We start from the raw sequence: 26,992 nt of genomic DNA, 5'->3' as shown, positions 1-26,992 counted from the left end.
TCCTGATATTGGGGCAGCTTGGAACGTTCCTACTCAGGACAACAGAATGTGAGCTTAGATCTACAGGGATGCAGAGGTCACATAGGCTCCTAAGCTGAATATGGGCCCCAGATCACATCAAATTGTTGGGGTTTACAGTCAACAATATTTATATCGTTTTCTCATATTAAGGAGCTACTCTCTTCCCTGATCCAGCTTTCTGGTCCTTTTTCCAGCCATGATATCATCTCCCCAGACAATAACTTGGATCCACCTGAATATCAGATGTCAGGCTCAGGGGAAAAGAAAAGAACTAGTATAGCCACAGGCCCTTTGGAATATAACTAAAATATGCCTACTAGCTAGCTACAAAACGGAGGACCCTCTCTCAACTCTTCATCTGCACTATTCCAGCCTTTAGGTTCACGATTAATCAACAATTTGTTAGGCTTTGTATATTAACTCTCTTTTCAGCCACCAGGTTCTAGATGCTAGCATGATGCCAACCAGACTTTCCTGGACAGACAACCTCACCAGTGTGTCCTGGAGCTCCGATTCCCCAGAACCTCACCCCACTAAGGAAAGAGAGAGTCAACCTGGGAGTATGGATCAACCTGTCAACACCCATGTTCACCAGGGAAGCAACTACAGAAGCCAGACCTTCTACTTTCTGCATCCCACAATGACCTTGGGTCCATACTCCCAGAGGGATAAAGAATAGGAAAGCTATCAGGGGAGGGGCTGGGATACGGATTTCTGATGGTGGGAATTGTATGGAGTTGTACCCCTCTTATCCTATTGTTTTGTCAGTGTTTCCTTTTTATAAATAAATAAATAAGTAAATAAATAAATAAATAAAACAAATAAAAGCAAAGGTCATAATGTTCCAGACAGGGAAACTTAAAGCCCAATCCTGGGGGACAGAAACTCATACCCACCTTCATGTTCATGAACTGTAAAACACAAAGATAAAGAGCTCACTTGGATAGTGCACTGCTTTGCCATGTCTGCAACGCACGCTGGAGTTTCCACAATACTGAAGGAAGATTCTGTGTTGTGGTCTCCTTCTCTCTCTCTCTCCATCCCTTTCTCTCTTTCTGTCTTTTCTAAAGAAAAAGAGTCAAAGACTGAGAGGAGGAATTACAGTGTCCAAAGAAGAGAAATAAGCTATTTAAACAAAAATCATACATTCTAGCAATATTGTTGAATTAAAGAGAGAGATGGGGCCTTCAATTTCTAAGGTAAAGTTATTTGGCTCTAGAACCCTATGCCCAATTCAACTTTTACACAAATGAGGGTAGAATTTCAGATGGGGCAAAATCAGAAAATATACCTTTAGTCTTATTTTCTTCAGAAAATACATTAAACTGCACATCACTTAAACAAAAGTAGAAATGGAGATAAAGGGGCCAGGTGGTGGCACACCTGGTTAAGCACACACATTACCATGCACAAAGACCCAGGTTCAAGCCCCTGGTCCCCACCTGCAGGGAGAAAGCTTCATGAGTAGTGAAACAAGGCTTCAGGTCTCTCTCTCTCTCTCTCTCTCTCTCCCTTTCTGTCTCTCTCTCTCCCTCCCCTCTCAATTTCTCTGTGTCTATCCAATAATAAATATATAAATAATAACAAGAAAAATAAGCCAATAAATTGAATCTAGTCAAGAAGAAAATTAAAACAAAGGAGTTAGAAAGTGCTAAAAAAAAAAAAGTCAGAATTAGATCAATCATCAAATGAGGATCAACCAAGAAGGATGACAGAGGACCTAGTGGGGGTTGTATTGTTATGTGGAAAACTGGGAAATGTTATGTATGTACAAATTATTGTATTTACTGTTGAATGTAAAACATGAATTCCCCAATAAAGAAATTTTTTAAAAATGAGAATCAAGGGAGGTGGTGACTCTGAGAAATGCACATTGTCCCTTAGCATCTGAACTACTTGCAAAGGAAACTTCAAGAAGAAAATTCAAGAAGAGAAATAAGTTGCTTGAGAAAGAAAACCCCATGTGCACTGGTCAGTTCTACTGAGAACAAATTGGCATTCTGAAAAAAAATACATATGCTTATCCTCCACAACCAATCTATAGAAAACATATCAGTTAAGAAGACTTAACTGATGACTGAACAGAAATTAGACAAAATGCCTGTGACCATTACAGCTGGTGGAAGAGAAAGGGGAATTGGGGAGCCAGGTGGTGGTGCACCCGGTTAAGCGTGCACATAATATTAAGCACAAGGACCCACACAAGGATCTGGATTTGAGGCCCTTCTCCCCACCTGCAAGAGGATGCTTCACAAACAATGAAGCAGGTCTGCACAGATGTCTCTCTTTCTCTCTCCCTATCTTCCCTCCCCTCTCAATTTGTCTTTGTTCTGTCAAATAAAAATAGGGGGAAAATGACCACCAGTAGCAGTGATGCATAGTGTGAGCCCCAGTGATAACCCTGGAGACAAAAAAAAAGGGGGGGGGAGGATTTTTGGCACTCCGCAATCTCATAAAAAGGGCCCTCCATGCAGGGTTGGGGAGGAAGGAGTGGGATGGAAATCACTCACTCAAGATACAGAAATGGCAAAAGGAAGACACTAAAAGCAATCACTTAGTGATGCTGCTGAGAGGAGAAGATGTGGCAGGTAGTTAATAATGTCTAAAGCAGATTAACTAGGAGGCATGGAAATCATCCCTAAAGATGGAAAAATCACAGAATCAGGCAAAAGTGAGCACCTCCCCCCATGAGACTACCTCTTTAATACTGTAATGATGGGTATGTGTCATTCGCATGTGTCCAAACCTACAGACTGCTTGACACCCAGATGACCTTGAGGTAAGTGTGAATTTCAGCTCCCTTGCTGTGTGGTCATACTGCCAGTAAGCAGTTAACTTCCTAATCAAAGGTGACACTCCTGCATCCGCAAAGGCCAGATCCAGCAATAAGAACCTGCAGAACACCCTGCTCACTAGTAAACTGTGTGCTCAAGGGGTGTGCACAGCTTTCTAAACAGCTGAGAACCTGAAGAGAATACACCCAAGCTCCTGTAAGGGAAGTCTTGCCAGAATGTTCCCAAAAGGATTGTTGTTTGGTTTTTGTTTTTCCATCAGGGTTATCTCTGAGGCTCAGTGCCTGTACTAAAAATACACTACTCCTGGGGGCCATTTTTTTCCATTTTTATTGAGTAAGACAGAAAGAAAATTGAGAGGGGTGAGGGAGACAGAAAGGGAGAGAGAAAGACACCTGCAGACTTCCTTCACTGCTTATAAAGCGGCCCCCTGCAGGTGGGGGGAGCTGGAGACTCGAACCTGGATACCTGCATGGGTCCTTGGGCTTAGTACTATGTGCACTTAACCATGTGTGCCACTGCCTGCCCCACTCCCCCAAAGGCTTGTTTAACAGAAGCCTGGTAGGGCGTTTCATGCTACATAATCAGTCCTGAGGACTAGTTTGCTGGAAAAAATAATTACCATGAGATTTTTTTTTTTTTGTCAATAGTGTGTAAGCTGATAAGAAATTACAGAAGATACCAAAATCGCAAGGATGATCAGAGCTGGGGAGGGAAGCACTCACAAGGAATAAATTCCAGGGAGAAGAGGTTCTGGGTGAGACAGGATAGAAATGGACCGAAATCCACAAAGAAAAATAACAGAAGAAGCCAGTGAATGAAGATGATGGTGGGGGGCAGGTGGCATGGCAGGTGCAAAGGCCCAGAGGCAGGGATGCTGAGCCATGCAGGCGGTGACACAGCACCCTGCCTGCTCATTCTGGGAACCTGGCATAGAGAACGTTTTGCAAAGCACTCTCCTCCAGAAAGGGAAGATCTGGATTTGACAAAAGGCAACAGAAAACAGCATGCAGAGAAGTGACATGATAAAAATGGCTTGAGAAAGATTATCCCAGCAGCTGTGTGTAGGACGGCTTCAAGCCGAGAGAGACTGGAGGCGGTGGCCTGCTGGAGAATGTTCTAATTCATGCCCCGCTTGAGGCAGGCACGGTAGGCAGAGCAGGGAGGAGCCTCTGAGACCTGGGCTTCCAAGATGCTGTCCTCAGCCTTCCCATCTGTAAGACATGAGGATGACAAGGACTGCATCATCTCAGAGGGCCTGCATTACCTCAGAGGACAGACCACCTGCTGTAGATACTTATTCATCCTCATCAGGCAGGTCAGGGAAGCCTTCTATGGAGGGAATGAGAGTGTGTGTGCTGTAGGCTCTAGTCTGAATCTTGAGTCCTGAAATAACCCATCTCATCTCATTTTAGGCATGTCACTGTCCCTGACCTGAGTGGAGCACAAAGAAGCCTGCTCTCCCTTATATACTTTTTTTTAAAAGATTTTATTTATTTATTCATGAGAAAGGAGGAGAGAGAGGGAGAGAGGGAGAGAAGGAGAGAGGGAGGGAGGGAGGAAGGAGGGAGAGAGAGAGAGAGAGAGAGAGAGAGAGAAAACATCAGACATCACTCTGGTACACATGCTGCCTGGGATTGAACTTGGGACCTCATGCTTGAGGGTCCGATGCTTTACCCACTTCACCACCTCCCAGACCACCTTATATACTTAAGTCAGTTTATTATTATTATTTTTATCTTTAATACCACGTTTATTGAGGATATGTTGATATATAGGATTGCTGTTGTCACAGAAGGCACATTTCCAGATTTCCCCCAAACAGGTGTCCACATACCTCACCCTCCATCAAACCACCATCATCCTCTACAATAAGCACTATGTCTTCAATACACACACCCCCACCACCAATAAGACATACACCAGCCCCTCTCTTACCTCATCAGAGTCTCTGGAAATGTCAGATTATTATTATTACCAAGGAGCATAGTGATGATATTGTCTTACAGGACACAAAGCTTATTAAGAAGTAGCTAACGTTACAAGGACTGGCTAAGGATCCCTGTTCAAGCCCCCAGCTTCTAGGGGGAAATCCACTGCTGCTGCCGATGTTCCTTCTCTTGATGGTCACTCCCCTGCCCCCCTCCAGTTGTTGGCATTTCCCACCCCCTCTGTAGCTTCATGAGAACTTTTCCATCCCCCTGAGACTGGCTCAAACTCCAGAGAAAACTACTGCCTTAGAGAAACACTCTCCAGTCTCCCTTGCTGGAAGGAAATATTGCCAATCATAGTTATGATTTAAGTAGCTTCTGTTCTTCCTCACAGTCAAATGCTCTCATTTCCTTATCAACCAAGCTCAAGAATAAAGACATTAGGGTGACAAAATAGCTAGGTTGGCTGGTGTGCCTGCTTTGCCATGTGCTTGATCCAGGTTCAAGTCTGCCCCCAATGCACTGGAGGTAGCTTCAGCACTGTGGGTTGTGTGTGTGTGTGTGTGTGTGTGTGTGTGTGTGTGTGTGTATGTGTGTGTGTGCGCGCGCATGTGTATGTCCCCCACCATCACCCCCATCTGAAAAAGTTGGCATTGAGCAGTGAAGCCTCAGTGACCAAGAAAAGAAGAAGAAAGAGAAAGAGAAGAAAAAATAGATCATGACCATATAGGCTAGAAATGATATTAAGGAAAGCTAAGAATCCCTAGCTCACCCTACTCTCAACATTTCTCTGAAGGTGCACTGTAAAATCCACATGCTGAGATGCAGAGCAGGAAATAGGCACATGTACATAGTGGACAACCCTCTCCCTGCTGTGAGTCTACCAGCTACACCAGGACACACACACACACACACACACATACACATACACTGCCGATCAGGGTCTGGCAGCTGCATCCAGACACCTAGTCCAGCCAAGCTTTCAAGTCCCTGCCCCTAGCTCCCCATGCCTACTTGATTCTCAATGTCCCTGTTTTCATCTTAGCAAGAGAGACAGTACTACTTAACTAAATTAAGTCCAGTTAGAGCCATTCTCCTAGCTTGTCATCTGTGCATGCTTTTCAGGTGAAGGCTGTTATGTTGTTGCTGGTCCCACATTGAGAGGTCTGTGGGCTCCAGCATGACCATATGCAGTTCTCCAATGACAAATTTCTTCCTAGGAGCACCGATTGCATTCAGTGGCAAATTAATGGGTCCAGAGTACAAAACCAGGAAATATAAACACTGTTACCCACACATTTCTGGATCCTAGCCTCATGTAAGCCCACTATGTGCCTCTCAGTCCAGGCAGCTCTGGAGGGCAAGTGCTCTCCTCCTTTGCATCAGTGCTCCCTGCACAGGCTCAGACTCTGACACTGCCAAGTAGGGGGCAACCAGCAGCCCCACTGCTGAGGCTACAGGAACCTGCCATTCTGTCATTTTAACATGGCAGCAGGAGAGGAGGGTCTTTCCCCAGAGCATGAGTCTGACTGAAGGATGACATGGTGAGGTGACAACACTGCACTGTCAGCACTTCACAGGGAGATAACCACATATCCCCAAAAGCAGGAAAACTGGAAGCGAGGCAGCAAATGCCTGGTCTCCCATCATAGCTCAGAGTAGGCACTTGTCCTGAGCTATGGAAACACTACATGTTTAAGGAGAAAACAAAAGCTTAAAAAAATGTCTGATGAAGCCAAAATTTTAAACTTTTTCTAATACCGTTAGTAAGAATGGGAAAAGGTATGGAAGTTACTTAAAAATCTTAAAAATGGAAATACCTTACAATCCTGCAATACCACTCCTAGACATTTACCCAAATCTGACAATACTAATTTGAAAGGATATCCAATACTGCTATGTATTCACCCTAACATTACTCACAATAGCCAAGATATGAAATCAATCCACTTGACAGATCACTAAATAAAAAATTTTTTAAAACTCTGGACGTGGGGTTGGGGGACAGTTAATCCAGCAGAGCATACACCTTAACATGTACAAGGGCTGAGGTTGGAGCACAAATATCCCCATCAACACATGAGACCACCTGCACAGGGGAAGTTTCATGATCTCTGGAGTAGTGCTGCAGTATCTCTCCTTTCTGTGTCTTTCTTTGCCTCTCTATCATCCTCTATTTAGGAAAAAAAAAACACATGTGAGAGAGAGAGAGAGAGAGAGAGAAATAGATGGAAAAACAGAGCCTACTTAGAGTGAAGGAGCCTGGGATGCATTGGATCGACCTTCCCGTGGTGCATCCCGTGAGTACCCATTCATTGGGGAAACTGACGATCCTTCCTAGCCGACTGAATCCACATGGATCCCAGTCACTTTCAAAGCCAGCAGCAAGCAGCTCCTGACAGCTTTCAACCTGACGCTGTTGACTGGCTACGGAAGAAGGGCAAACAGTAGAAGAAGAAGAAGAAGAAGAAAAGGTAATAGAGCCCCAGCAATGACTCTGGCAGCAAATAAATAAATAAATCTATGGGATATAAATACACAATGGAAAACTACCTATAAAAAAGATGTCACACCTTTTTCAATAAAATGGTTGGAGCTTGATGTAATTATGCAAAGTGAAATATGTCATGATGTGAAAGACAATCACCAGATAGTTTCACTCATATGTAGAATATAAATAACTAAAGCAAGTAAACTGACAAAAAAATAATAACTCTTAGACTCCATGAAAACTATGGTGCTGACTGGAAAGTAAGGAGATGGATGAAGGGAGCAATGAATAGAGAGGCTGATACAGAGATAGAACTTTGGTGACAGGTGCTATAAATCGTATGCCTCTATCAAAGTATAAAGATGTACCTCTGATCTGCTGCAGCATTGTAAATCAGTAAAACTTAGTTTACAGATGAAGGAAGGTACAGGAAATCCTCAAACGAGAAAGTTAAAGGATGAATGGGAGAACCACAAAAGACCACAGCCTCATGCATCCTTCAAAAGCACATCTATCACACCTTGGGCGATGGGGACACCACTTCCATGAGAGGTGGTTAAAGAGTAGTTGACCAAGCACACGTTTGCTGACAGAAGAAGCATCAGTGTGGTCAGACCTCCAGCCCCAACAATTTGGCCAATTCCCCTTTGCCAGTGAAAACAGCACAGGCTGGACAGATACTTCACTGTGGGTCTATTTTAGTCTTGGACATTTTTCAGACACTAAATTTAGCCAGTTTGAATTCTTTTTAAAGTGCGATCTTCCCATTAAACCTCTGAAACAGGAAATTGACATTTCATTATGAAGTTAGAACACAGTGTTCACTGATCAGCCAAGAGACCCTGAGGAAGTTGGTGTGGTGCATGCACTTGGCAGAAAGAAAATGCCAGAGTGACAAAAGTGAGGCAGGAAACAGACTCATGTTCCTGAGGCATGGAAATCAAATATTGACAGTCTGTGTTCATTAATAATAACCCACTGGCTGATTTTAAAAGGTGATGGTGCAACTGTCCTTTTCTTACCATGCTGTTGATGGTGGGGCTGTTTTCTCACACTCACGAGAAGCCATACACATGCCTATGTCTCCATGCTACAGGACCTGAGTGACAGCTGTGCTGTCCTGCTCACACCATGTGGGGTAGATTCCTGACTGTTCTCTGGGAGCCACTGCTCTCCTGAAATAAGTCATGATGTGTTTTCATTCTGATCTTTCACTGCTTTGACATTCATGGACCTACCCTGCTCCCCCAGAACCAGGCAATGGGGTGGAATGAACAATCACTCAAGATCAATACTGAGATGGAGAGAGTAGAAAGGTAAGAGTCATACAGGAGGATCCAGGTGGAGATGACAGAGGTAAGAATGGAAGAATGCCACCCCTGATACAAGAGAGCAGGAAGAGTTATCCCTGGAACTGGGAAGATAGTAAAATAGTTATTGCAAAAAAAAAAAAATATATATATATATATATATGCCCATGGCTCTCAGGCCCCAAATTCAGTTCACAGAATCACTGTAAGCCAAAGCTGAGCAGTAAGCCGGGGTTGGTGGGTGGGTGGATGTGTGTGTGTGTTTCCCTTTGTATTTCTCTCATTAAATAAATAAAATGTATTTTAGGAACTGGGAGGCGGTGCACCCAGTTAAGCACACATAGTACTAAGCATAAGGATTCATGCAAAGCCCCAGGTTTGAGGCCCCAGTTCCCCACCTGCAGGGGGTGCTTCACAGGTGGTGAAGCAGGACTGCAGATGTCTATCTTTCTCTCCCCCTCTCTGTCCTCCCCCCTCAATTTCTTTGTCCTATCCAATAAAATGGGGAAAAAATGGCCACCAAGACCAGTGGATTTGTAGTGCTGGGAAAATGCCCAGAAATAACCCTGGAGGCAAAATATATATAATTTATTTTTACTAGAGAAATGCTGAGCTCTGGTTTATGATGATGTGAGGGAATTGAACCTGGGACCTCAGAACCTCAGGCATGAGAATCTGTTTGCATTATGCTGTCTCTCCCACCATGTATATGTGGTATATTATATTAAGGGTCATTCCTGTAACCCTGGAGGGAACAAAGTTCCAAAACCCCAGATTAGGGCTTCAGTTCCAGAATTGTGGGAGACACATTTCTGCTCTTTGAAATCATTAGATTTGGTGAGCTGGGCTGTGACACACCCAGTTAAGCACACATATTACCAAGCACAAGAACTGAGGGTTCAAGCCCTCAGTCCCTATCTGCAGAGGGGCTGCTTCACAAGTGGTGAGGTAGGTCTGCAGGCATCTCTCTCTCTCTCTCTCTCTATATATATATATATACATATATATTATATATACGTATATATATTTTATATATATTATATATACGTATATATATTATATATATAATATATATATACCTTTCTGTCCTCTCTCATTTTATCTCTATCCTATCTAATAAAAGTTAGAAGAAAAAAGGGGGCTGGAAACTGGCTGCCAGGAACAGTGGATTCATAGCACTGGCACTGAACCCTAGTGATAACCCTTGCAGTAATAATTTTTTAAAAAGAAGAAGGAGGAGGAGAAGAAAAAGAAGAAGAAAGAAAGAAAAAGAAAAAAAGAACGAAAAGAGAAAGCAAAAGCAAAACAAAGAAAAGAAAATCACTGGATTCATGATCATTTGTTAGGGTAGTCTTCATAAACTTAACACATCCACAAATCCAGTAATCCTGTTCCTTAGAGTTTAGTATAGGAAAATATCAAGATTTTCAAAAATACCAAAAACAGAATAAATGACAGAACAAAGGTTTTTTTTTTTTTTAAAAAAAAAGTCTGTAAGAACTTAAACATTGGACAGTAAAGAAAGAGTTTAATAAAGGAGCAGAAAAAGATATTAAAGTTCATTAAAATCAAGCTAATAGATTAGAGAGATAGCATAATGGTTATGCAAATAGCTTTCATACCTAAGGGACCAAAGGTTCAATCCCCAGCACTACCAGAAGCCAGAGTTGATCAGTGCTCTGGGGCGGGGGGGGGGGGGGGGGGGGTGGAAATTATTAAAGAACATTTTAAAAATATGAGAAAATTCTTAGGAATGGTATAAAGTGAAAAAAAAGAAAAAAACAGGATAATTCCCAACTGTGGTATGAAAATAAGAAGACTAGAGAGAAGCGTGCCAAGAGACAAGATGTAAATAAAAGAGGAAGAGAGAGAGAAGTTGTAACTCTAGATTGAATTATTATTGGTGACTTTCAACTCATTAAGTTGTGCTTCTCTATAACTTAAAGATATTTAGTGGATTATATGGCCAGAAAAAAAAAGTCTGAAGGAAGACCAACTAGCTTTTGGTTTCACCACTAAATATGAAAGAAGAGAAACAGATCAGATAAAAAAAGAATTTCAAGTATGGGATAATTTTTTTATTTTTATCTTTTTTAAAATATTTATTTATTTATTTATTCCTTTTTTTTGCCCTTGTGTTGTTGTTGTAATTATTGTTGGATAGGACAGAGAGAAATGGAGAGAGGAGGGGAAGACAGAGAGAGGGAGAGAAAGATAGACACCTGCAGATCTGCTTCACCGCTTGTGAAGACACTTCCCTGCAGGTGGGGAGCCGGGGGCTCAAACTGGGATCCTTATGCTGGTCCTTAATGCTTTGCGCCACGTGCGCTTAACCCATTGCGCTACCGCCCGACTCCCAAGAAGAAGATTAAATAAATAAGAGTAAGGAAGGCTTAGACAAGAATGCATATCACTGATTTTGACAAACATTCACTTCTAGGTTTTGTACATTCTTGTCTCCTGGGGACATAGTAATCCTTTCAAAGACTATCTTGCCCCTGTAATAGAGGAAGATGTATAAAGGACTGCAAAAAAGTCTACAGGCAAAACCAGGAGGGTAAATTCTTCAGTGCTGGAATGAGCTGCAGTGCTAATGTACAATTTGTATCTGTGGGGTGTCATATCATCCAGAATATATGGAAGCATCTTTATTACACACACACACACACACACACACACACACACACACACACACACACACACCTCTAAGTCTGTTATTCAGCTGTACCTTCTCTGCCACTCAGCCCCCAGTGCTTATTGAAATGATTGAGGGAGGGGAGGCATTGGGCTGATACTCTCACACCTACAGTTTCCCCCATCCACATGATCACACCCACTGGCATGGCCTGGAGCTGAGCCACCACTGGGAGCCTGGTCCTGAGTGCAGAAGGCAGAAATGGAGAAAGGCTTAGCCAGTACATCACTTAACAGTGCCCCAGAGGACTCCATGGATCCCATAATGAACTGAATCTCCTGTGTGTCTGTGACTTCCCTTCACTCTAAGTAGGGCCTCCATGCATTCCATCGCAAGTTAGCCACAGCTCATTTCTGCAATGTGTGATCAGATCCACCTAGCACAGGTAGTATTCCATACTATAATTTATATACAGACAGCTAATGAATGTTCTGCTCATTACCTACACTTAATGGATTACTAGAAGGGTGTTTCTCTATACCTTTGCAGTCTTTTATTGGATGGATACACCAAAAAGTCCTTCAAATCTTATTACATTACAAAAGTACTATATTCTCTATATAATTTATAAGTTCAGAACAGCAGTGTAGTCAACACTGCTGTTAGATGATTCCCCTCCTGACTTTTCCCTAAACATTTTGCTTAGCTTACTTTTAAGGAACAGAGGCTCTCAATATGCACTGTGGGGAATCAAATTGAGGGGTTTTCACACATACAAGGAACACTCTCTACCCACTGAGTCACCACCCCAGCACTTCCCTTCCTGACTTCTAAAAGATAAGTCCCTCTCATTCCTCAAGACTCACCTTCCTCTGTTTAACCCAAGGAGCACCCAAGCACAGATCAGCCTGCAACTTGGGTCAGGGTTAACCTAAACCCCATGGTGATCTCACTGCTCTTGGCAGTAACTGGTTTTGACTTGATGTGATACAGGTTACAATCCTCTGGAGAACTCAGGAGGTCTCTATTCTGTGAAAAGGAACACGACAGGTTTCCCAGTTCCATGAAACAGTCAAAGATTCACACACATCACACACACACACAAACACCTTATTCTTCCTGGGCCCTAAGGGTCTTTCATCCCCCACCCATGAGTGTGGCATGTAAGGAGGCAACAGAACAGAATGAAGTGGCATATGCACTTCGGACCACAGTTACAAACTCTCCCACATGGTCTTCCAATCTGGTTAGATAAGGACAGACTCGGTCAGACGGGTTGACATAGTTAGATTGGTGTCAGGATTGAAAAGGATGACAGGTATTTGGGGTACAAGGGCCTGCTTTTCTTCACTGAGCACAGTATTTTGTATTAAACTTTCATCCTTTTAATGCATACATATAGTTTTCTTTTCCTTTTCTCTTCTTTTACTTTTCACACTGGCTTTATCCAATGGTTAATGCTATTTTCCAACTTCTTACAATGAGCAAAGCTGAAGAGAACATCTGTTCAGCTAATTTCCTATAAATTCAGGATAATTTTCTTAGGATATGTTCCCAGAAATGAAACTGCTGAAAGCAGAAAGAATGGTGGTGGGATTCTTGCTGCCACTGGAATATGGTACCTACACTACTTCCCCATTACAGGCAGACATTTCTTTAGAGAGTAAGAGACATAGATAAAGTAGAGAGACACAGAGAAGGAGAGATGTCTGCAACACTGCTTCACAGCCCATGAAGGTCCCTGAAGGTAGACACCAAGGACCTGAACTTGGGTCCTTGTGCTTGGTAGCATGTGCTACCAATTCTGCCAGTTGAGCCACCACCAGGCCCTGGAATAGTAGTGCTTTTTAAATGTGTGCTATGACCCTTAGTACAATATCATTATAGAAACAAGGAAATATAAACAAATAGATAAATTGAAGACTAAGAAATAATGTTCAGACTTCAAAGAGCAATGTAACTTGCCTTACAAAAAATTAAAATCTGGGCCTAATGATGGTTGATGACATAGAACAGCATAGTATAGACTTGGGAATATGTAGTTCTCATGATGAAAGACTGAAAATACAACATCAACAGTTTGTGAAAAATTCTAAATTGCTGGGGGGCAGGTAACATAGCAGGTTAAGCACACATGGTGCAAAGCGCAAGAACAGGCATAAGGATCCAGGTTCGAGCCTCCAGCTCCCCACCTGCACGGGGTCACTTCACAAGCGGTGAAGCAGGTCTGCAGGTGCCTATCCTTCTCTCCCTCTCTCTGTCTTCCCCTCCTCTCTCTCGTGATTTCTCTCTGTCCTATCCAACAACAATGACAGCAATAACAGTAAACAATAAGGGCAACAAAAGGAAAAAAACAGCCTCCAGGATCAATGGATTTGCAGTGCACGCACTGCGCATCAGCAATAAGCCTGGAGGCAAAAAAAAAAAAAATCTAAATTGACTATAGTATAGATTTCAGTGCTACGGTATTTTTTTGTTTTTTTTTTTTAATTTAAGAAAGTATTAATTAACAAAACCATAGGGTAGGAGGGGTACAATTCCACACAATTCCCACCACCCATTCTCCATATCCCACCCCCTCCCCTGATAGCTTTCCCATTCTCTATCCCTCTGGGAGCATGGACCCAGGGTCATTGTGGGTTGCAGAAGGTAGAAGGTCTGGCTTCTGTAATTGCTTCCCCGCTGAACCTGGGCGTTGACTGGTCGGTCCATACCCCCAGTCTGCCTCTCTCTTTCCCTAGTAGGGTGGGTCTCTGGGGAAGCGGAGCGCTATGTTTTTAATAGAACCAGAAAACAAATGTTGGAAAACTTGTCAAAATATTACAAAAGATGGAAGTTATTTTTAAAGAGTCAAAGGTATCCTATTACAAGCAAATAAAAAGTATTCATACCCACTCACATGCTCATGAGGTCCCCTAGCTCCATCTGTCTCTCTCACACAATTTATAGAAGAAATGTGAAAACATGCCAGTAGGACACTTTCTAGTAGTGGACTATGGAGTTAGTTGGTTGTGGATTTATTTATTCATTCAAAAACTATGTGGAAATTGGGAGACTGCCAAACTTGCCCATTCACTGAATCTCAACCCCTAAAGACAGTGCCATACTCTAGCTGGGCAGCCTGGAGAACAAATCTTCCACAGAATGTTCCCTGAGACAGGCAGAGACCCAGGGCCACACAGATAGATTGACTTTTGGCAGTTATGAGCTGAGACACAGGCACAGCAGAAGTAGCTATTCAGTGAGGTCATAAAGAACAAATGAGAAGAAAACACGGAAAAGGCTAAATAAATTAATTCATTAAATTAAAAATCAGGGACTCTTGTCCTTGTGTAGGTGAATCAGAAACTGGTACAGAGTAACAGGACCCAAGAGCAGAGTACTGGGCCAACAGGAAGTGGAAGTGTTCACAAGACAAGGTCAGACAGATCTGGAGAATCTGTAATGTGTCCCACAGTCTCACTCACTCATCCACAGAATAGTATGACCTCTTCGGTCAGATCTTAGCTAAATAAGACCAGGCACTGTTTTTTTGTTTTGTTTTGTTAATTTATTTATTTTCCCTTTTGTTGCCCTTGTTAACGTTGTGGTTATTGATGTCGTTGTTGTTGGATAGGATAGAGAGAAATGGAGAGAGGAGGGGAAGACAGAGAGGTGGAGAGAAAGACAGACACCTGCAGACCTGCTTCACCACTTGTGAAGTGACTCCCCTGCAGGTGGAGAGCTGGGGGCTCAAACCAGGATCCTTACGCCTGTCCTTGTGCTTTGCGCCACGTGCACTTAACCCACTGCACCATCGCCCAACTCCCCAGGCACTGTTTTTTAAGAGCTGTCTCTCCAGAAGAAAGGTGGCAGGGGCAGGGGGTCTGGGGGGATGGGGAGATTTTGATGGTGCGATGCTATTCCATAGAAGGTGCAGAGTGTTACTTGGCCCACCCTGTGGATCAGAAAGTGGTACTGATATCACATCTAAGTTCTCATTGGGACACTCACCCTGCTTCCCAAGTGTTTGGGGGGGGGGGCACAGAAAAGTAGCTTGGATTTGGAGACAAAAGCTTAAGACTTCACCCACATGGTTTCACATTCAGAACAGCAGCCATAATTCTCTGGGAAAATAGCTCAACAACAGACCATGCTAAATGCCCAACAATAGACAGATGGTTAAGAAAGTTAGCGTCTATGGGTAGGCAGTGGTGCATCCAATTAAACACACATATTACCATGTATAAAGACCTGGATTTAAGCCCCTGTTCGGAGAGAGAGAAAAGAGGAGGGGAGGGGAGGGGAGGGGAGGGGAGGGGAGGGGAGGGGAGAGGAGAGGAGAGGAGAGGAGAGGAGAGGAGAGGAGAGGAGAGGAGAGGAGAGGAGAGGAGGAGGAGGAGGAGGAAGGAGAAGGGAATAAAAGAGAAAGGTAGTTGTGGTCTATATTCATAATGGAATACTATTCAGCTATTTAAAATGATGTAATAATCTCTTTTGCCCTATCTTGAATGGCACCTGAAGAAATCATATTAAATGAGATCAATCAAAAGGAGAAGAATGAACACTATATGATCTCACTTATAAGTGGAACTTAAGAAAGATAAAACACAGGGAGTCGGGCGGTAGCACAGTGGGTTAAGCGCACATGGCACAAAGCGCAACGACTGGTGTAAGGATCCCTGTTTGAGCCCCCAGCTCCCCACCTGCAGGGGAGTCGCTTCACACGCAGTGAAGCAGGTCTGCAGGTGTCTGTCTTTCTCTCCCACCTCTCTGTCTTCCCCTCCTTTCTCCACTTCTCTCTGCCCTATACAACAACAACAGTAGTAACTACAACAATAAAAAAGAGCAACAAAAGGGAATAAATAAAATTTTTTTTAAAAAAAGAAAGATAAAACACTGGGTGAAAACCAGACTAGATGTTCTCCATTGCAGAAAGCCCACGGAAGGGAGTTGAGTGGCTATCAGGGACCCAATGCACAGTGGTGGAGCAAAATTGATGGTGGGAATGGTGTGTAGATACCTATCATGGAAGGATGAAAAAGTAGCCCATGTAAAAACTGTCCTGTAAATCATTATTTTCTGGGTGGATGGTAATATGAAGATGGCCTGGTCACAACCTATGCAAGATGGCTGCAACTGGGTCCCAATGAACCAGCTTCATTGAGCATGACTGTGAGCACTATGCTAAATGCTTTATTTTTAAAATATGGAGACTGGGCAGTGGTGCACCCAGTTGAGCACACATGTTGTAGTGGAACTGGTGTTCAAGTCCCAGGTCCCCATCTGTAGGAGGAAAGCTTCATGAGCAGTGACACAGTACTGCAAGTGTTTCCTCTTTCTCTTTGGCTGTCTCCTCACCCTCCTCTCAATTTCTCTCTGTCCTATCAAATAAAAAGGGGGGAAAGTTCATTGTGTATGTATGTACTTATTCAGGAGAAAGAGAGAATCAGTAAAAACTCTAGCATGTACATACCAGGGATTGAACTTGGGACTCTCACACACACAGGCTCTGTGTTCTACCTGCTGAGTCACCTCCGGGGCTTCTCTAAATGCTGTATGCTGTACAGACACAGTTTCACTTCATCCTTGTGACAATCCTATCAAATCAGCATTGATTCTGTCCCCTTTTGAGTATTAGGATCAGAACTCAGTGATACCACTTGAACTGTCACCCCAGGGGGGCTCCAATTCATCAAAGCAGAAGAGCAGGACAACTTTTCATGACGGACAAGGGGATAATGACATCTTAGCTGGCTTAAAATATATACTTACAGGTTCTGGTGGATTAGTTCAGTACTTTTTTTCTTTTGTGCAGAGTATAGTACATCATTTTAAAGGTAATGCCTACCTAAACTTACAAAGTTACTGTTAAAATATTTTCTATGATTTTAAGGAAAGACTGGTTGCAAATGTTCCTTTTTAGCAATGACTCATTAAAATTTTTCTTTTTTGTTGTTCTATGACTACACCAAATGAGAATATCAGCTGAAGACTTAAAATCTTGCTCTTCAGTAGTTTTCATGTAATTATTATTATTTTATTTTTTTAGAAAAACTCATACTTTACTTTGGTTGCCATGGACAGACAACCAGATTCTTGCCTGAATTCACATTAAAGTGGCCATGTAGCTCTATGTACAGACAGTCACCACCTAAGCTGTTGGCACCCAGCAACAATTCTCCCTTTCAAGCTTCTTCACAAGGCTTCCCTCTGCTCAAAAGGCATGTTTCTGTCTCAGCTCAAAAATAAATAAATAAATGTCATGTTATCTTATCCCTGGATACCAAAATTCTCAAACAGGAAGGGTTCTCATTAGACAAAGCAGAACCCATTTTGAAAATAGCAAGACTCTCAGAAAGGCAAATATAATAGTCCAAGGAAATTTACATGCAAATGTCTATGGAGGGCCAATCACAAGGGCAAGAGTGCAGGACAACTTAACTTCTTCTAGCAGGAAAGAGAGTTTAAGAATAAAAGCTGGAGACACCCATCATGGAAAAATGGGAATAATTCAGGAGAAGCACATTTTCTCAAGAGTGAGCCCTATAATGGTCTCCCTGAGAAATGACAGATCAGCCCAAGAGGACTGTCACTCCAGGGGACTGAATGTGAGGACCAGGAGCTGCTGACTGAGAAGCATCTCCTAAGCATAGGGGCAGAAAGTAATGGCTGAAAAAGCAGAGCAGTGGTTACTGAACTCCAGCTGCCATGGACAGCTCAGTCCATTCCTTGTCACTACTGTTCAGGCTAGAAGGAAGGGTAAGTGCTTCTATCTGTGTCTGGCACACCACAAGACAGAGCTGAGACTTGGCCTTTCAAAAGGAGAGCCCGACACCACACACACACACACACACACACACACACACACAGAGTCACCATCTTACACACTCCAGAGCCCAGAAAAAGAAAATGTCAGTCTTCTGGGAATAGACTGTTTGATGAAAACAGCATTAAGTAAAACTATGGTGGATGAAGAATGACTTCTTTTTAATGGGCAGATGTAGAAAGAGTGAGAGAGACTGGAGCACTGAGGCTTTCTTCAGTGCTATGGGGGCCTGGGCTCAAACTTGGGTCACACACGTGGCAAAGCTCTGCATTATCCAAGTGAGCAACTTTGTCAGTCCTTACAAGTGATTTAACTGCACAAGAACACTCTGCTTGCTGACTTCCTGCTTATTTATTTGTTTTAATGTCGTGCCAGAAATGAGCTCTGAGCCTTGTACATATGCAACATCAATTTATGGCTTCATGCGTGGCAGATAACACTACTGAGAGACCTCTTTGGCCCTTTTTCTTTCTTCACTATCTGGGGGACAGGAGAGAAGAGGGGTATCACATCATCATTCTACCTCATCAGGGGAGCTACCACAGTGCTATCCATGGGACTCCCATGTGGTGCCAAGACTCAAACTCATGGTAAGGTATATGTGTTGCACATAGAGTCATCTTGTCCTTACGACTGACTTCCTGAACACAACTCTTCATAACCAATGTACTGGCAGTGCTGACACAGGCCTCCCTTCTGCCCAGGGCACAAAGGCATAGTTATTTTTATTGTGTCCAGTTAAAGACCAGGGCATATCTATTCTGTGTGTCAATAAAATATATTTAATTAACACTCCTTTAAAATCTGTAGTCAAAGTGCCTATTATTCAATAACTTGGGCAACTGAGAAACTATGACTTCCATGTTTTCTTAAATCAATATTATATACTTACTTTTTTGCCACCAGTGTCTGCAACAATCAACCACTCCAAGTAGACTATTTTCTTTTTTTTTTTCATACAGAGGATGGAATATAGAAAGGGGTAGAGAGAGAGAGAAATCGAGAGAGAGAGAGAGAGAGAGAGAGAGAGAGAGAGAGAGAGAGGAGAAACACCACAGCACTACTTTACCACTCATGGAGTTTCCCCTTCGCATGGTGCTCCTATGAATACTTAGCATGGCAAAGTGTGTGCTCTACTAAGTGAGCTATCTCCTAGTCATCACCTCAATATATTGTTTCAAATAACAAAAGCATCAAGGCATCTCTTCACCCTATGTGCATTTCATGAAAGATACTCTGTTAAGAGCAATAACAGATCCTCTAACAATGAAAAAAAAAGCCCCATTATAATCCTTTACTTTCAAAACTGGTCAGGCTAGGTACCTGGAATACAATGTATTTAAATTCTGCAAAGCACTTTTTTTTATAGGATAGGACAGAGTGAAATTTTTTTCTTTTTTTAATATTTATTTATTTTTCCCTTTTGTTGCCCTTGTTGGTTTTTATTATTGTTGTTATTGATCTCATCATTGTTAGATAGGACAAACAGAAATGGAGAGAGAAGAGGAAGACAGAGAGGGCGAAGAGAAAAAGAAACACCTGCAGACCTGCTTCACCACTTGTGAAGCGACTCCTCTCCAGGTGGGGAGCCAGGGGCTCGAACCGGGATTCTGATGCCAGTCCTTGCACTTTGCACCACATGCACTTAACACGCTGTGCTACCACCCGACTCCCTTTTTTATCTTTATTTATTTATGTATTGGATAGAGACAGCCAGAAATCAAGAGGGAAGAGGATGATAGAGAGGGAGAGAGACAGAGAGATACCTGCAGCCCTGCTTCACCACTTGTGAAGCTTTCCCCCTGCAGGTGGGGACCAGGCTCTAACCTGGGTCTTTGCACATTGTAACATGTGCACTCAACCAGGTGTGCCACCACCTGGTCCCAGGACAGAGTGAAATTGAGAGAGGAAGGGAAGATAGGGGAAGAGAAAGAGAAGACTGCATACCTGGTTCACTACCTGTGAAGCAACTCCTCTGTAGGTATGGAGCTGGGGCTTGAACTGGGATACTTTCACAGGTCCTTGCACTTCATACTATGTATGCTCAACCTGAAGCACTACTGCCGGCCCCCCAAGGGACTTTTTCTATTGAGTATTATTATTAATTGCTATTATTTATTTTGTAACTTATACCATTTTAAAAAACCTAACAACAGAGAGCTACAGAAGGATATATATATATATATATATATATATATATATATATATATATATATGTCAAAGGGGAGAAATGCCAATGTAATCCGAATTCTATGGAAGGGTTTTACATGTTAAATTTCATTTCCACCACAAGTAACCTATAACATTTAGAAATATTGGAAAGTAGAATACATGTTTATTTTTGTCTCAAACAGTACCACTTAGGATAATTATACTGTAAGTGCAAAGTTCTTTCGAAGAAGGAGGAATAAATGATTAAGAGTTTGAAACAATGACTTAGAATGCTGAACTGAGAACCTTTATTTCATCTGCTTGGGTTACTGGACATAGTACTCATTTTGCTCACTCAAGTTACCATTTATTCTCAAGTGCAATACACGTTTGACATGACAAGTGACATAGATGACATCTGTGGCTTATATGAACTCTTAACCAAGAACAGAGAAACCTGGAGGAAAGAGTTAATAAAGGGAACTGAGTGACTTACATGTATAAAGTGCAGTTCCCTCGACTCTAAATGTTGGTGGAGAGGATAGTGTCTTTGGTGCGTGTAGTTCCTGTTCCTGTTCCTGCAGGCCTGCAAGGCCCTACCTCTCAGTCCAAATGTACCCAAGTACACCATACACCCTGAATCCCACTAGCCATAATGCCAGATGTGGGGTACAAAATAATTCTCATTTGTTCTCTTGCAGGCAATGAAAAAGTCACCCCATCTAAAGGAAATGGTGCACACTCTACAATTACTATTAGAGCCAAAATCTCTGAGTCACAGCCGCCTGCACAAGACAATTTGGCTACTGGAAAATTCTGATTAATGACATTTTTTGAAAAACCACAGTAACAACTTGACCTGCCAAAAATTAGCATGTTTTATCATTTTACCTTTTTTTTTTTTTTTTTTTTTTGCCTTGGTTACCTATTACCTTTCTTTCACCAGGAAAATAAAGCAGGTAAACTGAAAATTGTGTTGTAATGCAACTCAACCTCAAATCTAAACGTGTCACTCCCAGGGGTGGAAGTGGAGCTAAAAGGGGGTCGGTCGCTAACTGGGCTTTGGAATCTCTGAATGTGCCACAGGGACACTCTCCGATCGTGCTGAGAAGAGTCTTCAAGTCTTAGGAGACTGAAGTCCCTGAGTGTCAATCAGATGCACACGCCTCCCCGCCCCCAAATTAATGACTGGGTGAGAACAGAGACGTCCCCGCCGGCAACCCCTCCCACCCCCAGTCCAGTGGCAGGTGAGGTGGCCTCCCCCGCGCACTCCAGCCAAAGGTGATGGAGAGGCGACAGCGCTTCAATCTCCCCAACGCAGCCCCGGCAGAATCAATCAACACTGAAGACGGTTCTGCTGGCAATGGCCGTATTGTTAATCCATACAAGATTGCCACCGCTGATAAATCATGGATTCCGAATCCCAAGACCTTCACGGAGAGCGACAGGCTGGTGGGGTCCCCCAGCCAGGACGAGCCCAGAGTTTCCCAGGCCGGTGCAGGCAGGTCCCCTCTGCTCGCCACCTCGCCCGAGCTCGCCACCCCCTCCCCACCTCTTGCAACTCTTCTCTCCTTTAGGCTCCCCAAGTCTAACTCGCCCCGACACCCCGGGCGCAGCGCGGGGGTGGGTGGTGGGGGTGGGGCGAGGCGGTGGGCAGCGGCCCCCCTACACACACACCCCAGCCAGCCCACCTGGCCGCACCCGCCGCCCCCTGGCCGCGGCGCGCAGGGCTGTGCTCATCACATCCTCATTATTTCTCCCGCAAGAGAGCGAAGGGGCGCGAGCAGCGACAGCCGCTGCCGGGGGAGGCTTGGTTACAAAATCCTGCGCCGGGTAGCGCCTCGCTTAGCAACCACCCCTAAAAAAGCCCGGCGCGCTCGCTCGCACTTGGAGACCGGGGCGTCGGCCACCCCCTCCCGGCGCACGCCTTCCCCCCACCCCAGTCGCCGCAGCCAAGGCCACCCCGCATCAGCGACCCCACACCTCTCCTTTCCCGCGGGTCCCAGAGAGCGTCACCACACGGAATTGACCAAGGAGGTTGCGGGGGGGGGGGGGTGCAATGTGCCGCCTGCCCCACCACCACCACCACCACCACCACGGCGGCTGCCCCTCCGGCGCCGGAACCCGAGTCCCATGTAGCCCTCTCGCTGGTCAGCCCCTCCATGGGTCTCCCGGCTACTGGGCTCACAAGGCCGAGGAGGGACCGTCGCACCTCCGCGGCGCCCCACTCGGCGCCCGCCGTGTACCCCAGAGCTCGGGACCCAGGGACCCCGCCACGGTGCAGGACGCGCGCGCTGGCTCCGGGCACTCAGTGCCGCCGGGGCGCGGGGCCACGCTGCCAACCACGCACAGGTGCCGGGGGACCTCGCTCTGGCTCGGGAGCAGCGACCTACGCGCTCCCGCCCCACGCAGTCTCGCGCAGGGTCCCCCGCCCACACCCGCGCGCTCCGCTGGGACCCTACCCCGCCACCGGCCACCCCCCTCCCCCCGACGGCGCCCGCGCCCCGACCCGACCCGGCCCCGCAGTCGCACCTTCCTCAGCGCGGACATCCTCGAGTGCTCCAGGCTCAGCAGGTGCCGGGCCACATGGCAAGCGGGCCCCTAGGCGGGCGTTAGTCCCGTTGCCTCCGAGACTCGAGGCTCCGTCGGTCAGTCAGTCAGGGTTCGTGTAGGTCCAGCGCTGCCGCCGCAGCTGCCGCCGCGCGCTCCGACCGCGCTCGAGCCCGGTTTCGGTCCGTGCCAGCAGCTGGCGCCTGCGCACTCAGCGCCCAGGGAGGCACCGGCGCACTGGGGGGCGGCCGGTGCTTGCTCCACCCGGAGGGGCCAGCCCCCTGCACGCCTAGGGGGGCGCTCAGCCCCTGGTGCCTCGCACGGCGCGCCCCAGCCCAGGACCCTGGCCCGCCCTCCTTCACCCCACCCTCCCGAGTCACTCCAAACAGACAACTGTTGCGCGGGGACCCGCGGGTCAAGCGGGGACATGGGGACCGCGGAGGGCCCGGGGCGCAAGTCCCGCGGGGGCTGCGGCCTCCACCGCGGTGCGCTCGAGCCCGGCCCGGGCGCTGCAAAGTTCCCTGCAGGATCGCGCAGCCCCGCGCCGGAAGGCCCGCTGGGGACCCAAAGCTCCAGCGAGCGGAGCTCCTGTGCCCACAGAAGTCTTCACAGCGGCTGCTCTCCTCCGTGCACCGGCACCGGGAGCGGGCGTGCAACGCACGTGTCAGGCCCGGGAAGGTCTCGGCGCGGGTCTCTCTCCTCGCGGGCGCTCGCTTTCCCAGCAGACTAAATGTGTCGTGGGGGTCTCCAAGGCGGAAGAGACCAGCAAGGTGCCCCCCCCCCCCCAGCAGTAACTGGGTGCTTAAGGGAGCGCAGGCAGGAGGTCTGGCCGATGGGCAATAAGTGCTCTCACTGTTGCTAGGCGGAGGCTGGCCAAGAACTAAGAGAATGAATCCAGAAGGAAATCCTCGAGACATTGGCCCTACTTTGGTAGACCATGACTAAACCTCCCCCTCTGCCTTCCAAGGCGAGGTTGCAAGTAGAATGGTAGTTTGCACTACCTAAGGGGGTGGGAGTGTAGGGGGTGGGGTTGTCACCCGACACCCTTCCAACCAGCTGCCTCTCTACAGAGCTGACCTCTTAGTGCTCTGGAAGCCCCAGGAGTAGTACTCAGGCAAGAATAGACTTCAGCTCTCTGAGTTTAAAGGAGAGGAAAAGACTGGAAGGAAGGCTGCTAGAAATAAAGTAAAAACTCCAAGATGAAAGCTTATCAGAAAATGAATAGGTGGGGCCAGGCGGTGGTGCACCTGGTTAAGCCCACACATTACAGTGCACAAGGACCCAGGTTCAAGCCCTTGGTCCCCATCTGCAAGGGGGAAACTTCACAAGGGGTGAAGCAGGGCTGCAGGTGTCTCTGTCTCTTTCCTTCTCTGTCTACCTCTGTCCTCTCAATTTCTCTCCGTCTATCCAATAAGAAATAAGTAAGACATATTTTTTTAAAAAGAAAGAAAGTGGATAGGGATTCAAATAGGAAAAGAGAGTTAAGTGATCCAGATTATTTTGAATTGGGACTAATCTTTCCTGGAAATTTTCCTGGTCTTTGAACAGAAACATGGTCTCCCTAAGATTTGTTTCTTAGTTTCTTACAATTGAGCAGTCATTTTAAGAAAACTCAACTCTAGTTACAGGTGCTCAGGAACATGGATAAAAGAGGAATCAAAGAATCTTGTCCACAATTGAATATTACGTCCCAATATGCCTCCACTGTCAGAAATTGCTGGATTTTATGCCAAACCTCAAAAATACAGATTCAAGTTTGTTCATTTGTTTGTTTTCAGAGTGTAGGCCCTGAACATGTATGATTTCCCTACTCCCACATCAACTTTAGTCCTATGGACAAGAAAGAGAGGGAGATTGTGGCACTGGAGCTTCCCCCAGTACAGTACCACTCTTGTATGGTAAGGGGCTGAAATGCATAGCAACACACACATCCAACCTGGCAAACTCGCTGGACCTAGATCAATATATATTTTTATTTTAAAAATTACATTCCATTCCCTTTCATCTTCAAAATCCCATTTATCATGAACAGCAACAACAAAATAATAATAGTAATTATTATTTTTATAATTATAATAATAGGACCAAGTACTGTTCTTTGCTCTCAGTATGTGAGCAAAGCAGAGAAATAGCCCTAGCTCCATCGAGCTTTCAATCTAGAGAGGGAGGTTTGTTTTTTTTTAATAACACAGTGATTTGTAATAACAAATTATAGAGTGTCTCACTGGAAAATGTTAAAAGGCAAATACCATAGCATGTGGTATCAGGGAGGAATTCTTTGAAGAAGTCATATTTCAGTTAAATCTTTTCTTGTGGTTTCCTCAAATCATGTCCTGAGATGTGAATTTGAGTGCAGCTCATTGGGTGTGGGGTTGGGGGATTCATCCAAAGAAATCAGTGAAGTAGAAAGAAAGAGGTGACAGCCAAGGACGTGACATAGTAGATAATATGTTGGGCTCTCAGACATGAAAAAGAGCAGGTCTGAGACCCAGTGAAGTGATCTCTTTACTTAACTGACTATCCATAGTAACTGTAATCACATAAGTAAAGGAGGGAACAGCCAGAACATGTCTGAAGAGCTGATGCTTCTCCCCATCCCCCAAGGCTTTTGAAAGGGCATTTTAAGGATTCTGCTTGTATCCTATATAAAATAAAATCTGACATAGGATTTTGAGGAAGGAAATGTTTCCTTAAGCAGCCATGTCATTTGCAAACAAAGACAGTTTTATTTCTTCCTTCCCAATGTTTTTATTTCCTTTTCTTATTGCATTAAGCAGGATTTCCAGTGAGTTACTGAAAGGCATGGGGAGAAGAGACAGTTTTATCTTGTTCCAGGTGGCATGGAGGAAACAACGAGTCTCTAAACATGAAATATAGTGTCAGCTGTAAGGTGTTTGTAGATGACCTTTGTCAAATTGAAGAAGTCTTCTACTCCTAGTTTAATGAGAAGTGTTTGTTTGTTTCCCTTACGTGGATGTTGGACTGTGTCAAATGCTTTTTCTGTATTCACTGGTATGAACATGTGGGTTTTCTTCTTTAGCTTGTAAACATGACTGATCATAGTCATTAATTTTTTTAACAGCAATGAGGTGTCTAAAGGAAGAGTAGACTGTTAACAAGGAAAAGTGATTGAGGTTGGGGCGGGTAAGGAAAAAAATGAAACTGGGAAGTCCACATTTCGAGTGGTGGGAAAACTTCTGGTGAAACAATAAAAACATAAACTGGAAACAGGAAGTGATCGATCAAGAAGGGCATCTTGTCGGCCCTCCTATGACCTTGTCTTCACCATAAAGTAGTGACTGTAGGGATAGCCCCAGTCTCCGAAGGGAGGCTGGGGTATCCTGCCCTGCCACTCAGAAAACACTGTGTCCTGAAATGAGTGCAGCATGTTCCCAGCTGTGACCATGAGCTGTGAGCTCAGACCAATAGGGACTTAGAGGTTACACAGGTTCTGGTGCTAAATATAAATATAAGTATAAATGTAAATATAAAGTATAAGTATAAATATGTATGGGCCCTGGGTCAGATGGATGGAGATAGTTCATTTTATCCATCATTTGTCCTAATCCAACTTTTTAGCCCTTTTCTCTACTCTAACACCATTTTTTTTTTCTGGGATTTCTTTTTTTTTATTTACTTTTTTTTTTTAAGAAAGGGAGACATTAACAAAACCATAGGATAGGAGGGGTACAACTCCACACAATTCCCACCACCCAATCTCCATATCTCATTCCCTCCCCTGATAGCTTTCCCATTCTCTATCCCTCTGGGAGTATGGACTCAGGGTTACTATGGGGTGCAGAAAGTGGAAGGTCTGGCTTCTGTAACTGCTTCCCTGCTGAACATGGGCATTGACTGGTCGATCCATACTCCCAGTCTCCCTCTCTTTCCCTAGTAGGGTGGGTCTCTGGGGAAGCGGGCTTCAGGACATATTAGTGGGGTCATCCATCAGTCCAGGGAAGTCTGGTCGACATCATGCTGTCATCCGGAACCTGACACCATTCTTTCAGACAATATTCTATTCTAACTTCAGGCTAGCTATCAAACTCAAGCAAAACTACCATAGTTGTGTGCCCTCAGAAACATGCCTAAAATGGTTTTCCTAGCTTTATTCTACCCTAAAATCCCTAATCTCATCTGCTCTAATCCTACTTTTTGGTTCATGTTCAATAACTAGTTTGTCTCAATTTAGGTCATGTCACCTTCCAGATACCAAGTTACAGATGCTACTATGACTTCATCCTGACTTCTCTGGGCAGACGACCTCACTAATGTGTCCTGGATGCTCCCACCTCCAGAGCTC

At 44.8% G+C, this 26,992-nt stretch overlaps 1 protein-coding gene across 3 annotated transcripts in view; it reads right to left on the bottom strand.

Annotated features, from left to right (window-relative positions):
- DLGAP2 (DLG associated protein 2) overlaps positions 1–22,971 on the bottom strand; it is a 473,760-nt gene extending 450,789 nt beyond the window's left edge. For 2 of the 3 annotated variants that reach the window (XM_060184964.1, XM_060184965.1), the window contains exon 1: positions 22,672–22,970. The gene's annotated coding sequence lies outside the window, so the exon portion shown is untranslated. Of the gene's footprint in view, positions 1–22,671 lie in introns of all 3 variants that reach the window. The other variant, XM_060184966.1, reaches the window with a different exon arrangement.
- Positions 22,972–26,992: the final 4,021 nt, after the last annotated feature.

The sequence above is a fragment of the Erinaceus europaeus genome, chromosome 2, assembly GCF_950295315.1.
Source record: "Erinaceus europaeus chromosome 2, mEriEur2.1, whole genome shotgun sequence".
In the NCBI taxonomy this organism is placed as follows: Eukaryota; Metazoa; Chordata; class Mammalia; order Eulipotyphla; family Erinaceidae; genus Erinaceus; species Erinaceus europaeus.
This window is presented reverse-complemented; position numbering and strand designations above follow the sequence as displayed.